General features: G+C 35.7%; 1 protein-coding gene across 4 annotated transcripts in view; it reads left to right on the plus strand.

Annotated features, from left to right (window-relative positions):
• LOC143254261 (uncharacterized) overlaps positions 1–16,444 on the plus strand; it is a 57,813-nt gene that overhangs the window by 17,154 nt on the left and 24,215 nt on the right. For 2 of the 4 annotated variants that reach the window (XM_076509128.1, XM_076509130.1), the window contains exons 1-2: positions 975–1,280; positions 4,420–4,568. The exons of 1 other annotated variant lie outside the window; for it this stretch is intronic. The gene's annotated coding sequence lies outside the window, so the exon portion shown is untranslated. Of the gene's footprint in view, positions 1–974; positions 1,281–4,419; positions 4,569–16,444 lie in introns of those variants that run through there. One more of the 4 variants, XM_076509127.1, reaches the window with a different exon arrangement.

A 16,444-nucleotide genomic window follows, 5' to 3' on the forward strand; every position in this document is an offset into this window, starting at 1 on the left:
TATGAACCTGACGATGACCGAAGAAGGTCGAAACTTTGTTCGCTCCTCTACATAAACATTTTTCTCAACCAATACCAGCCGTGTTTTAATTATATATATTTTTTTCAATAACAGTTTTGTTTATGGTGAGTTAAAGGCTAGAATGGGAACAATATTTGAGTACAAATCAAGGTCAATTTCAAGGTCACGAACAATCGAAACTACCTCAGTTCAAGGTTATAACAGAAGTGGAAGGTTAGGACGTTCGAAGCATAATTTGAGGGTGGAAGTGGGGATCTAAACTAATCATCGAAGACTGTTGTCCTTTCAGTCGTGGGGAATTTATAATGTTATGATTAATCTCAATATTCGTTAGTAAAACGTAGTCCAAGAGTGGTCTTGATTAGTTGTCTTCCCTCTAGTCCAACGTTTTTCAAACTGGGTTGATCAGTTTCGTACAAAAATATCTTTATAAAAATTCGTTAGTCTTTCTGTTTAGAACTAAGTCAACACATTATTCAAACGAGGCACAATGACTTCTTTGGACAATTATTTTCCAACCTAAGATATTCAAAATAGGCCTAATACTGAGTCGAGTGATGCGTTGTACTTATAATTGGTTTGGATTTATTTTTTCTTTATTTGCTTTAAGGTTTAAAAATAAATAAAATAACAAATAATATGCTCTCAAACTGAGAAAAAACTAGAGATCGAATGATCTGCTGCACGCGTTGTTACTTGAAACAATAAAATTCTGTTTCGGTTTTGTGATTATTGTTCATGATACGTAATTTTGAATATCGATATTTTTCGAATGACCTTTTTGAAGTGCATTAAGCGCATGTAAGCACACTTGTAAAGTACGGGATACGTATGAGCGTATTTATACACGAGATGGAGTTAAAGTGAGTAATACCTAAGTGGTTATTTCCCGTGCCGACTGGGATTCTTTTTAGGGGTTCTTGTAAAGTTTACTGGCATATTTGAACAGCAATAAAACGAATATAATTTGTCGTAGAATAATAATTCTGGGGAGCGTGAATTTGTGACCACCAGGTGACGTTACATGTTCAGCATGTTTACTATTCTTGGGGATGATTATAACAAACAGACTATCTACAGTCCAGCACCGTTGTGAACTGTTGGATGGTCCATTTGATTCTTTGGCTAAGTATTTATAAAGTCGGTTGTATAGCACGGACTGTCCGCTACGTTGACCAGTTTCACGGTGGAGGTCAGTTTCCAGGTCACTCACTACCTGCTGATTGTGCTATTGTTTTTCCACCAGAATCAAAATATGTGTAAGTAGAGTTATTTAGTTCCTGTTAATATGTATAGGTTTTGGTTGTTTTGAATCACTTCGTAAGTACACGTAACTCGTGAGAGTATATTTCCTAATTTCCTTTCATTAATGATTCTTTTGCTGTATTTTTAAATATCTTATTCACGACTTTTTGATATTAAAAAACGTACCATCTAAAATTTGTAACGTTATAAAAAATTTCACTATTTTCTAGTGACCCAGAGACACAAATATTCTTAAACACTTAGTGAAGCTAAAATAGACAATATACTATTGATAAACTTCTCCCGATCTCAGACACGAGATTATCACCCAAAGATTTGCGTTGTTTTCACATTACAAGGGAATATTTGAGGCTATGTCCAGTTAAAGATCGTGGTTAGAATTTTGTTTTGTTTTTTTCAGTTGAGGTAATTTATCGACACTGTTAAACATAGCAGCTGTTGATATGTGTGGGTAAACGTGAAAACTTACAACTATAAGTAGTTGTTAGTACATTACTGTAATATGTTATCATAAATCTCTAATTTTGTTTCTGTAATTCGTTGTTTGAGGTTGGGAGGTAATCTTGTCAGAGGGAAAGGCTGTTTTTTGTGTTTTTTTTGCATTTCAAAGGTGGTAACCCTATTCAAATGAGAACTAAGACTAAATTTAACAACTAGCATAATAGTTGAATTTTAATATCAAATAATTTATCGAGAAAAAAGACTGCCAAATTAACAAGGTAAGCGATTTGTAAGAACCGTCAAAAGAAGCCTATTCTGATTATTGTGTAATTTTCTGTTTAAAACATTTTCCTCTTGGCTCCGCTTCCATCGATCACGTGATTCAGATTGATCTATCTGATTTGTCGACTTTCTACATCAGTTTCTAAAAAAACTTTAGGCCTTGTGTAGCGCTTTTCATTTCTTTTCCTTTTATTCGGTCTCGACATTACAACCTATATATTGACCTTAGACGTGTTTATGCATAAATATATTGACCTTGATTACAAGTTGTTCTGATATGCGACTGCAAACCGGAGCTCACTAAACCGTATTTATTATTTACATGAAACGGTGATCGTCTGACCCTGTAAGTTTGTTACACTACGTTTCCAATTTTCCTGTATGCGCATCGATACCAGGGAGTAGCAGGAGGCATCTGATTTTCTAGTACGACAGACTAGTTTCTTCCCTCGTCCACTGTTTAGATATCATTTCTACTACAATATTTTTTTTTGGTATTTAGCTTTGATTTCTATTTGGAATAGTAGGATAAAGTTTAAAGCCGCCTCTAGTGCATAACGAAACTTATGTCATCATCAAAATCAGTGGCACCTGATGATGACGTAAGCTTATCGAAACGTTGAACATTTGTTTCAAAAAATATCGTTACCATTTTGAGCCGTCTCGAAACTTTATTGTTGTGGTAGAATTACCACATTCAATAGAATTTCAACTGCTACCCCCTATATATCCTCTCCACAGTGGCTCAGAGGAAAGTCTAGAGGTTTGTGACGTTACAATACGAGTTGCGACAGCTGAAGTGAGCACCGAACACACAACCCACTGTATGGCTTTACGCTTGATAACAAACAAACCAAGAAACAAATTCTTGTTTTCCTGATGTACAAAATCCTTTTTTTTTTTTCGTTTTTGCATGGATACCAATTTCATGTAAAGTTACACTCAACTGTCGTATATATTTGTATTATAAATAATAATAAAATTCCATTTAAGATCAAAGAAAAGAAGCAAAGTTTTGAAGATAAATAAGAGCTCTTAAAACGAGTAGGAGGGATCTGTTCATAAATGAGGAATAACTTTTAACCCTTTTTACAATCAGCAGATTCGCGAGGAAGTGACGTCAGATGACGCAAGTATGATCCTATTGAGGCCTCGTCTGGTTGTTAGGCTTAATTTGGACATGTCAGTTACTTTCCCTTAGGTGAGAAAAGTTGTCTGTCGACTCGAGCTATTCATTGTTTGATTTCTACTCTAGCACCCCACGTTTCAGTTTCAGAAAGTTTATAATAGCTGTGAGCCAATCAATGTTTAATATACCCCCCAAAAAAAAACAACAACAACAAACAAACAACAAAACGTTTATTTGATTCGAGTTAGGGAAATTTTAGAATTTAAGTCATAATAGAAAGCAATTCTGTTGTGTAGGATTTAGAACTTTTAAGTGGAAAATTTTACCTCTTCATTCAAGAACTGTGACACATAAGACTACGGTTGTTGTCGGGGGGATCTTGAGGTTAAGGCTTAGCCGTTCCTCATACAGAATCTGTCGATCACAGAAAGAACAAATAACCAACAGAACACTTTTTCCAGAGTTGCTACCCTTACCCGTTGACTGTTACAGTTATGATACTCCAATAACTGGAAGTGCGATCCGTTTTCAGTAGCATATCGAGTCTCGAATTTACCAATATGAGTTACCTAACCTGCTAATCGTGCCCAGTCCACGAGTATCTTTTGAATACGTAAAGAAAATGAACCGCGTTTTCGTTTTTCCTTTTTGTTACGGAAATAAAGTTTGTATGTTAGTTTCCATTCATGTATTAAAAATCGTCTGGGCGTTAATTAAGAAATTTTAACAGAAGTCTTTGTGTATTTTTTGAATATTATAATGTAAATATTCGAATACATTGTAGCGTCAACAATTTAGCAACGTATTTTTAGCACACGGTTTACCTGCGTGTGATGTCTCAGCGCTTTATCATTTCGTACTTAATAAAAACAGGGGTGAAATTCTCAAAAGCAAAGTACAATCAATCAGCTGGGTGAAATTCACCTATATTTGAAAAAGAAAAAAACAAAACAAAAACGTCTAAACATAAAAAGAAGACAAATCAACTAAAATAAGTTCCGACGCTTAGCAACGGTGAGTGTTGGTAACATTTCGCCCCTGATTACAAGTATCTAAACTATGAAATTAACCAAAACTTTCTGTAAATAAAACAAACTGATGACAGTGTTTAAACTTTATAGTGAGGGTTAACATAATATCATGTTGTAAAGCTAACCTTACAAACACCCATCCCTTTTTCAAGGCACTAACTTGATTGAAAACGTTTGTACACGAAACCGCCTCGTTCTTATGGTATGGGTGGAGCAAATATTCGTACTAAACGTACTTGTTGCTTTCAGGTGTCTCCACGCATGACAACTTTTCACTTGGTTAGTTGTTGGTCTCAAAGTACACCAGACGGATAGAAAATATTGGTCCAAATTTTGTTACTGCGAGAGTTTCATTGTGTGCTGTGCTCGAAATGTTGTTGCTCGTCGACCTGTTGAAGGTACGGATTTAATTATTTTGCATTTAGAACGTCAGATTTAAAGTTTTCCTTGAGTTTTCACTGACATGTGATTTGTTTTAATTAAAAACATATTTGACAAAGTTTGTTTTTTTTAAAGGTGTGATAACGTTGTCATTTCTTTCTTGAGATATTTCTTTGTTTGTTCTTCAGTTTATTTATTTTATTATTATATTTAATAGGTTTAAATCTACATTCATGTTTGTTTTTTATTACTTAATTGGTAAACATTGAAAAATAGTAATGTGCCTCAAAATTAACAATTAACATACGCATTAACTACTAACACTGTATTTCCTCTGGGTGCAAAAAAGGACAGATAATTTGGTTGGCCACCGTTGCTATGGCACAGTAGTTTTAAACGATTGTAAAGTTGTTTAAATGTGTTGAATTACTCTCAGAAGTTCAACCTCACTATCCGTTGGCAACTGCAGTTTTGTCACCAGTTTCTATATTAGGGGGGTAAATGTTATATGTAATATGACAATTTTGTATCGTGCTTGGTAATTCCAACGTTATATAAATTGTATAGGAGCTTGTTTGTGTAATCATAGCGTGTGTGTATGCTAAGCCTAAAGAGCATAACAAGACTGACAGGTATCGAAGGAATTTAAAATAAGTGTCTTAAAAAAACCAAAAAACGCACACCTTATTTCAGATAAGTCATCCATAACGAATTAACCATGTGTAAAATATACTAATACGTAGAGAACTAGTTATTATTTGTATTTATTTTATTTTCGAGTTGACAGTTCATTTTAATCCTGTACATCAAAATGAATTTCGGAAAGTAAAATGCTATAAATGACGGCCGGCATTAGTGAACAGGACAAACTTTTGTTTTCAGCTCGGGAGGCGGCGTAAATATTGAGAAAACCTTCGTACTGTGTAAAATTGTAGAAACATTTAGTAATTTGGAACACCACTATAAGAAGTGTGAATATTGGATACTAATAATTATTACGAATTAATTATGAACGTTGAGGAGTGTGTTTAAAATAAACAACTTTGGTAAGACTTTCCATCTGTTATTCCTAGTTGTTAAGCCTCGGGCAACAAACGGAACGGGCCTGGCATGGCCAAGCGCGAAAGGCGTGCGACTCGTAATCCGAGGGTCGCGGGTTCGCGCCCGCGTCGCGCTAAACATGCTCGCCCTCCCAGCCGTGGGGGTGTATAAAGTGACGGTCAATCCCACTATTCGTTGGTAAAAGGGTAGTCCAAGAGTTGGTGGTGGGTGGTGATGACTAGCTGCTTTCCCTCTAGTCTTACACTGCACAGATAGTCCTCGAGTAGCTTTGTGCGAAATTCCAAAACAAACAAACAAACAAACAAACAGAACGTGGTAGGTAGTCGACGTTATATTTAAAATTGTACTTTGAAGAAATCACTAATATATTAAGAAAAATGTTATTTTTAGTTTGATATCTTCCGACATCGACTTGGAGATCTTAAATCGGTTAAGAGTATCTGTGTTCCTAACCGGTTGCTTTGCCTTTTACCAAGAGTTTCAAATAAGGGACGGTTATGTGAGAGAGTATCTTTGACCCGAATTCTTAGTTCCTTGTGTCGCATATCATTCGTTTTTAAAGTACCAAGTCTCAGTAGTTAGGTAGCCCCTAACAAAGAGTAAAAACATCGAGAAATAATGAGACTATGCTAATCACACTTAATATGTCGTATCAAGTGGCAACGAGGCCTTTCGCACAAAAATACTAGGGCTCATCAGACCGGTTGGGACACAGCAGACACAGTCGTGGCTGAGAATTTTTATATTATCGAAATGCACGAACTACAATTGTGTCAACTAAACTAAGATGGTGTTGTGATATGTAAGTTTTTTGTGAACTTTACTAGTTATTTACAAATTAGAATTGAAAGTAAGCATTAATAACATAATATTACTTTATTTTTGACTAATTATTTCACTTTCACTCGAATTACGTTTTTAATAACTGTGAGACTGGTGGTTAACACACGTCAGTCTCAGCTGAACTAATGTTTGAATAGCAATGAACTTGTACCAACACACGTAAGTCTGAGCGATTAGTAAACAATAATTACTCGGTTTTAAAAGCGTACGTTAAACCCTAATACGAGTTCTAGACGAGTTTCAAAATATTACTATCTCGGTTCTGAACGCGAATGTTAAACATTTGTGATATTTTCAGTGGGTACACACACACACACGACCATAAAACAGTATGGGTACTTCGTATGCACTCTTTTGATACAAATGCGTATGATGTACGTCAAGCTTATTTTAACTGTAGCAAGTTTGCATGTCAAGAGCGTTTGTGGTTTAAATAATCAGTTACTTCACATTCTGTGAAAGAGTTTCGTTGCAGTCAAGTTCATTTTGATAAAGTAAAACACAAAACATAAAGGGTATGAAGCTCATTCAACTATTCACATACGTTCTGGCAATGGGCCCCGGCTTAGCCAGGTGGTTAAAGGGGGGCTGGACTCGCAATCTGAGGATCGCGGGTTCGAATCCCCGTCACACCAAACATGCTCACCCTTTCAGCCGTGGGGGCGTTATAATGTGACGGTCAATCCCTCTATTCGTTGGTAAAAATTTAGCCCAAGAGTTGGAGGTGGGTGGTGATGACTAGTTGTCTTCCATCTAGTCTAATACTGCTAAATTAGGGACGGTTAGTACAGATAGCCTTCGTGTAGCTTTGTGCAAAATTCGAAAACAAACGGTTCAGCACTACTTGCCGATTAATTTTGAAGACTTAAGTATCCTGAGTGCCATGTGTTTATTAATATCTAATATATATTCACCGTAGTGGGTTAAATATTAAAAAACAAAACTCATAATTTAAAATTATCAGTCATTTTATAATTAAAAGTACAATATGGGTTAAACGTACTATACCTTTTTGTGACGGTTATAACTCCTTCTCGCTAGTGGAGGATGTGTCGCAGATAGCCAATTATGCAGCTTTACCACTAATTATAAAGCAACTATATTATAAACTGCTTCTCGTAGCTTTTGTTGTCAAGAATTAAAGAAAAAAGTATATTTATGAAAGCATATCTGTCTTTTGCGAATTGTTCCAGTGGAGTGACACGCGCATCATGGTGCATGTGATTTTTGCATATAATGGAGACCAAGGAAAAACACGCCAATCTCAAATCTCGTGTTTAGCACGAGACATTTCGTGCGCATTTAGTGTCACTGCAGTTCGAGTTTAACTGTTCTGATTGTACCCCAGGTGGCTCTTTCCTTTTAATGCCATCCCAAAGGACAAATCATCATAATTTGCCTAAAAGTGAAACAAAAACAACACGCAACACAAACGTCCATTACGGCAAAATACGACCCTGGAAATCTGGTTTGTGTTATGAATCCTGTTAATGTGCTTCAGTTTGAATGTTAATGGCAAACGTTTGTTAAATAACAGTTATTAGTTTTCTTCCAGACTATTTCAATTTTTGTAGGAAATTTGTCACAGATTTCAACAGTGGTATTCAGAGGAACTGACATGTTGCAAACTGGAAGTTTAAAGAAATAATAAAGACCCAAAATTTTCTGGGAACATTCATGTTGAGATGTAAAACTATAAGGGTCATTACGCTGCAACTTTACGACTCTCCATATGATAAATCCAAAGAACATGTGGTTTAGTTACTCAATGTTTCGCTTGGTAGGTTTTTTAAGGGGCGTAAAAGGGGCGTTGAAGCTTGATGACTTCACATGATAAGTTCAACGAACATGTGGTTTAATAACCCGTCGTTTCGCTTTGTAGCTTTTTCAGGAGTAGCCCCACTTGCTGCTGCATTTTGTTTTGTCAAAGCCATAGATCTGGAGTTTGGAGTAAAACCCTGGAATTTCTTTTGCCTCTACAGAATAAGAAAAAGCACAATACGTTTCAAAAACGTATTTTTGTAAAGGGGATTTTTCCATTGAAACTGTTAATAAATCAGACGTTATTTTGGCAGAAAAACAAAACAAAATGTTAAATATAAACCGAATGGAGTCATGGGAGTAGCAATGTTTTTTTTTTTTGGGGGGGCTTTATTATAGATACTCCTCACTCGAACCAAATTTCTATCCCCGGCCTCAATTTGTATTTCCTTGAATCTGTAAAGCGAACGTAAAATAATTTAAAAAAAATGGCCCTCGAGGGTTGTAAAGCGACACGTTAATATCCAACGTAGTGTCACTTATCGGTTTTTTTCAGGGGTGTAAACCTACTAGGGACGTTGTGCTGTAGTTTGACTCCAGGGAACATCTGTTTTTATTACCCAATGTTGCGCTTTTACTTTTTTATGTGGTTTGTTTCTTTTACTTAATGTTTGTTATTTTGTGAAATGTTTTGATCTTGGTGAATGCATAATTTTTTTTTTTTTACCTTTTCTCCAGTCTTTATCACAGAACGATCAAAATGTTCTTGCAAGGACCTCGGAAACTTTCCCGAGTACATCTTACCGGGCAGCATTGGATTCTTAAGTTTCTTCTAATACTGTCAGGTAAAGATGTGTATGGGGTTTCTTAAGCAGCGGTTCTGGAAATTATGCCGATTGAAGAAATTTCGCAGGAAGTGACGTCAGAAGATTATTTTGGATTCACCGAATTATTAATATTCGTTTAAAAACTTTTCTGTAAACATGTTTCAGTAAAGAAAGACATTTTGTGATAACAAAAGTAATGAGATAAACAAAAAACAAATTAGAATACTCGCACATAATTTAGAATGTGAATTAATATGAAATAACTCAATGTCCTTCCAGTGCGTGAAAGATTGTGTCAAAACTCGACCGTTAGTCGTCTCTCTCTCGGTGTTTGGGTATTATATGTTCGTATCCTGGAGGGTCAGGTTCTCTTTGACCTCTTCCTCGTACTTATGTGGTCTTGCAGTATTTGATAGTGATAGTTACTTCGTTTTCAGGTCAGAGTGAACTGAATATTACTCCGATCCTGTTCAGGGCAATGTCCATGTATTGTGGTACATATATGGTTATTATTTTGCCCTATCAGCTGGATGCCAAGTTCGTTGGTGGCCCTTTTTTATTTATTTTTTATTCATTATATGATGTGTATATATATATATAAACACATACATTTTTATTATATATTTATTATTTTTTATTTATTTATTTTAATGTTTAAAATATATATTGACCGGGGAGAGATGTTTAGGACTAATTTCAACATGTATGAGGTACCTATCTAGTTCGCATAGTAATTCGTTTTTCATCCAATTCTTATTAAAGTACATTATTGTAGTATGTAGGAGTCTATCTGGTATGGTTGGTGTGTTCGAATATTCGTGTATGAATTGAGATGATGTAGTTCTTGTAAGTCTGTATGCTGTTGTGAGGAGTGTATGTTGGATTGTTTGTAGTTTGGCTTTTATTATTTTATCGCTTACAGCTATCCATGCTGGAGCTGCATAGTCTATTACTGGTCTAATATAGGTTTTGTAAAGTTTTAGTATAAGTGTCCACTCTTTTGTTTGTTTTTGAATTTCGCGCAGAGCTACACCAGGACTATCTACATTAGCCATCTCTTATTTAGCAGTGTAAGACTAGAGGGAAAGTAGCTAGTTATCACCACCCACCGCCAACTCTTGGGCTTTTCTTTTCACAACAAATAGTGGGATTGACCGTAATATTATAACGTACCCACGACTTAAAGGAGGAGTAAATTTCGTGCGATTCGAACCCGCGATCCTCAAATTACGAGTCGAGCACCGGGCCGTACGCTGTTTAATAGCTGGCTTTCCTTAGAGAATAAATGAACATGTCACTTTTTATGTTCTGTTGAAAACTAAAGCTGCTGGTATTTGTTATAATGAATACAAATACAGTTTTTTTACGTTGACGTTAGGAAACGCCCACAAACTTATTCTGAAAGGCAGTCACCCAAACTAGTGGAAGCAATTTGTTTTAAGCTAAAATTGGGTTAATTTATTAAGCGCAAAACTACATAATAAACTGTATATGTTGAGCTCGCAGCGGGTAACGAAACCAGGTTTTGATGTCATAAAGCTTTCAGAATGAGACACTAGGGGCTCGAGTTAAAGAAATAAATTCATGTGTGTATCTGAGTGTATTTATATAATTATTGTGATAACAGAAGGTGTATAATGCGTTACAGAGCATTAAGCCGTATCTTTGTGCTGTCACTCTTTGTCAATGTACTATTACGAAATATTGTTCCGCGAGTTATACTTCCAATTCACGTAAATTGTCTGGTCTTTTTAAACTTCTCAGTGTTACATAACCCAGTATAATTCTAAGAAGGTTCATATCTCGACATGCGGGACAAGCCATGGTTGTGAGTGTTCCATTTTACCGTTAGAATATCGTTTAGTCACGCTTAAGATCATTATCTTGCCGAAACAAAACTTTCCGCCAGATAAGTAGTGCTTTTGAGAGATTGGTACTTGGCAGCAGTCAAGGTGCCATCAATTTTATGTAGACATACAACGTCGCCCCCAGTGGCTCAGCGATATGTCTGCGGACTTGCAGCGCTAAAAACCGGGTTTCGATACCCGTGGTGGGCAGAGCACAGATAGCCCATTGTGTAGCTTTGTGCTTAATTCAAAATAATAGCAACAACATACAAAGTCGCTGGCTGAGGTGCAGTTCCGAATTTGTACTGATTATCAAACATGTTTAATTTTAGGCGTTCGGTTTGATGCTTTTCTTCTGTTGTCGATTGTTACCAAAGAACTTGTAATTGGATTAGTTTTGTAAAAGCGCTCATCTTGCTCATTTCATTCTTCTGGGTTGATCATTTCTTCATTAGTAGTTTTGCTGCTAGTGTGTACATATTTGTATCAGAACATAACCTGAAAGTGTTGAGTGTTCCCGATTATCAGCTTCATCCTCTGGTAACGTGGCAAGTTGTACGGAATTTGCGATTTATCATTTTTTGTCTAAATGTTATAACCATACATTTGTAAGCCATAAACAAAACACATTAACATGAAACAAAATACGCTGCATATTTTTAAAAAGGATCCTAAGGTACAAGCTACAACATGGGATTATAAAATGTATCCTAGGTTTTGGAGGTGACTGATGAAATAGGACCTACATTGCGGTGGGGATACACCGTCTGTCAGCCTTAACCTTCAATTCGCTGGTTTTTCATAAGAAAATTAGAAATCAGGAGAGCGAGATGGGGTGCTCAAGCCCACAACGTCCCACATCTATGTCACCCTTCACTGCCTGTAGACATTTGTGGGAAGGTGACTGTTCTCCCAAGTTAAAATAAGGAGGTAAATATAAAAAGATGAAAAATAACTAACTAACTAACTAAATATATTATTTATTTAAGTCAACATTTGATTCTGAAAATTCTACGAAATAGTTGAGAATGCATCTGAGAACATGTATAAATTTCGAGCTTTTAGCAGGCAACTAGACTTCTCAGATATGGTTCAGCCAATACTACATGGTACAAGTTCAATCACGAAGCTCACAACGCTAAAATCTGTGATTCGTTGACCTGCGATGGACAGTGTGCATATCTTGTTTTTTTTTTTTTCATCTAAAGATGGTGAGGGCATAAAAACATGTCTTTTTAGGGCTAGTACCTGTTTTTAATAACTTGTTTATTGTGCAAGTATTTAAAAGTTGCACTCCTTTTAATTGTGTACACAAGTATCTATTGCACAATGCTGTTTTCTTAAATAAAAGTTTAATGTTTAATATCTTTATTTGGACTGTCTGTTTCAGTCTTTGTTCACTTTCCATATCTGTTTCTTTTGGTTTCTCTAATTCTGACTGTGAAATGTTCCTGGCTTCAGTAGGACAGTGCTCTTTTGATCTCTTTTTAGTCTCTTTCTTTCTTTGGTCTCGTCATAATTGTATAAATTCTTCGCAACAAATTGTGTTTTTATGCGGGACGAGTCACGCGAATAGTAATGTCATTTTGTAAAGTTTCTTTTTGTGTATGTCACGAAATCGCAGTTCACCATTAAATCCCTAAGAAACTACTTTTCAACTTGCTCTATATTAGTTTTCCAAGTGTTGTCATCAAAAGTACGATAATTACTTTAATCAGTTAAAAACATTATCTATACTTCGGACCAGAGTGACTTCATACTTTTGTCACGTGCATGACAGGACCAGGTGGTTAAGGCACTAGAATGGCCCTTTAAGCCGTTACCGTTATAATGTCACGGTCAATCCCACTATACATTAGTTAAGAGTAGCCCAAGAGTTGGCGGTGGGTGATGTTGACTAGCTTCTTTCTCTTTAGTCTATCACTACTAAATTAGGGCCAGGTAGCTCAGATAACTCTCTTTTGGCTCTTCGTGAGATTAAAAATAAGTTAAACAAACCATTATGCTCACTGTGAACTTTAAAATAGTGTAGATAATTCAATATACATTTTAATAAATTCTCCAATGATTGCTTCCAACATATAAAACGATCATTTAAATGCCTTTTTCATTTTTCTCTTATGTATTTTGATAAGTTATATTCTAAAACTTTTCTCTATAATTTCATATAGTATTTCTTTCAGATGTTTTTTTTTTTTTCTAGTCGGTTAGATTAAGAGTTACTACACGTAAGAGTCAATGAACATTTAATATCGTAAGGAACATAAATTAAACTCAAATGGCTTCATGGCTAACGTACTAAAGACTCAGTCTGTGGGCCTAGGGTTCGAATTCTAACATCGATCAGTGTTTTAATATGGTGGAGAGGTCCATTTTATATTGTTTAAAAGAGTAGCCCAAGAGTTGGCGGTGGTTGATGTTGACTAGCTGTCTTTCCTCTAGCCTGTCATTCTAAAATTAGGGACGGCTTGAATAGCTTTGCGTGAAATTCAGCATACAAAATCGTCAGTTAGCTTGTTTATCCTCCTCTTCAAATTTCACAACGCTCCTGTTTCAACCAACTTTTGTTTTTATTTCTGCTTATTCATTTCCTCTCTCGCTCAGGCATTGGCCGGGCAAGAGCCCAACCAGACCACGCAACCGCGGTGAAGCATTTTCAGAATATTTTGTTGTAATGACATAGTAAGAATTCGCGTGTTGTGACACCGAATGCAGCGCGAGGCGCATGCTGTAACATACTTTTATTTATAGCAATAAACTACCTGTACTTGCAGAAAGGTTTCCTAAACAAACAGCGTTAACAGAAAGTACACAAATAAACAAACAGCATAGAAAATAATAAATGGTTAAACACAGCATAGTGAGAAAAACTTAATTTACTTATTCAACTTAAATAAATAATTTCTTTTGAAATAGTTATTCAAACTATCGGTGATATTGCTATGTCGTGTGGTACATCTGTCTAATCATTATAAATTCACCATCACCAACCTATTATGTAATTTCCCTGGTGTTTAATATGCGCGCACAAACTGTTCACAATGGCTTATTTTCCTTTCCAGGTAACTCTTTTTATTTCACTGTGACTTGTGGCAATGAATTTAAAAGATGTGTAGTATAATATATCAGCTTAATTTGCATATATAGTATTTAACCCTATTATTAAGCTTGTACAGAAGATGGGAGAGTCCTTACCATAGGGAAGTTGAATCGTAAGAGTTGTTCAAAAGATGACGAAGTTTCATTTAGTACCAGAGGTTTCTTATGAGCAATTTTATTAAGCCTGATGGTGGATATGATAATGTAAAAAAAACAACAACAAACGAAACAGTGTTTTATTATTTTTTAACACAATGCAGTAATTTTTAAGTGGATATCGTAAGAATAACCTCGTGGAATTCTTAGGTACAGTCCCATCGGTGGTGTGGCTTTGCTATAAGAAAAACATAATATCTTGGGTACAACATGAGTACATTACAGCCAGGTGTAGTAACCACCGTTACTAAGAAAATTGTTTGCAGATTTATTTGTAAGTTGTAAACCCAACTAACTTAAATGAATAGATTGTTCAACAATGTGATCTTTGTTGATATTGAGGTAAATGATATTTAAACTCTGACATAGCTAACTGTCCCAGAATGCATTGTCACTAACGTCACCTGGTTATTCATATTAAAAAAAAAAAAAGGTGGGAGAGACAGTCTTCCATACTTCTGCACCTACGTATGATCGATATGGTCAAGACTATAGGAAAACTTATTGATAGGAAGTGACCTATGATACTGTTTTAGAGTGAGGGGGTAAGATCCGCTCACTTTAAAGCCTGTTATTTGCACGCTGAATAAAAGCGCGTACGTAATTGTAAGTAGCATGGGGGCAAAAAAATATTACTTCGTCAATAAGTGGTTCGCCTTTTCAACACGATAAGTAAAGACATACGTTATTTTTTTTCAAAATACAACAAATAAAATATTTCTTTGTAGGCACACAATGTTCCTCTGTGTACAACTACGCACAATTCCAAATATAAATATTTATCACTATCATAAGTGTTTTTTTTTTTAATGTTAAAGTTTCCATAAGTTTGGTGTCGTTACACGCTGGCACACAAAGTCTGCGCCCACATTCTATTTGACAGTGTTCCGAATCCCCAGTTGGTGCCTTGGAAAATGAAAATAGAGAAGCATGATCAATATCATACTGTGGGCCCCATCTAGTGACTCCCCTGGATAACATAAATTTAACTACGTGTTTTAAAATTGGGGACATAAAGTTAGCACATCTGTCCTAGCTAAACATTGTTATTAAAGAAACCATTAGTTTGTAGACTACACCGTAAAGCAGCCTTTTTCAAAGTGTAGGGTGAACCTCCTAGTGATGCACAAATGATCACCTGGGAGGTATTTAGCGATTAGGGTTGAGTCAGCAGTGCAATATTGTAAAATTAATTAAGCATTTAAATATATTTTTATTAATGAAAATAATAAATAATTAACACAAAATTTTAATGTTATCAGAGGGTTACATTTCGTCACTTACTTGTTTATTTTACTCGTAAAAAAGTTTACACAAGAAACTTATTTATTAAGGTAGGGGGCGTGAATGACAAAAGTTTGGAAAACGCTACTGTAGAGAATTAGGCAGGTATTGATATTATTTTTATGGGAAACTGTAGATTCTGAGGACACGTCGTCAAATTTAGGCTAGTTGTTAAGAGAAAGTGCTAAAATAACAGTATGTAACCGCTAATGACGGCGAAGTAGATACGATTACATTCAGTGTTGCTTCCATGAGCTGTCCACTCATAAACTCGACAATCAAGTGTTCTGTTTGAATTTATGTAAATCGAAAGTGCGAATTTTCCCGGCTGAGCAGAGGTAAGTTTAAGGAATTATAACGCTATAAATTCCATCTTTGACTCCCTGCAGATAGCTGAAATGTGGCTTTGTTCTGAAATAAACAATCCTGGGTTTGTGTATGCAAACTATAAGTAGTCCTAAGAATACACCCATTCGTCTTTTGTGATCAATTTAGGAACCTGGATTTATTTGACTTGTTAATAGCGTAGATAGCCCTCGTGTGGCTTTGTGCGAAATTTAAAACAAACCAAACTTCCATGGTGGAAAATCTACAGTGTGGCGTGGTTTCAACAGCTGCCTTCTATGCTGTCATCTACTGTCTTAATAATGGTCAACACATGCGCTGCAGCTTTTACCATGAGATCACCCAATTCTCACAACCAACGAAATGTAATTGAAAAAGATATGATATAAGGAATGACGTAAGCTCAACGTGGGCTGTTTAATTACTAAAATATTATAAACTCGAAAAGCCAATATTCGCAAGTGAACGTAATACCTCCACTGTTTACTTTATTCGACAAGACCCTCATGTAACGGATTTACTATTATGTATATAAATAGCGTATCGTTATTTGTTTTAGTTAAATATATATGTAGAAATGCGTGTAATTTATAGTGTTAAAATTGTTTCCGACTGGACTTTCGAGAACCTCGCCTAAAGTTTATAAATCGACGCACCAAGAGACAGTTT

Source organism: Tachypleus tridentatus, chromosome 6 (assembly GCF_004210375.1).
Source record: "Tachypleus tridentatus isolate NWPU-2018 chromosome 6, ASM421037v1, whole genome shotgun sequence".
NCBI lineage: Eukaryota > Metazoa > Arthropoda > Merostomata > Xiphosura > Limulidae > Tachypleus > Tachypleus tridentatus.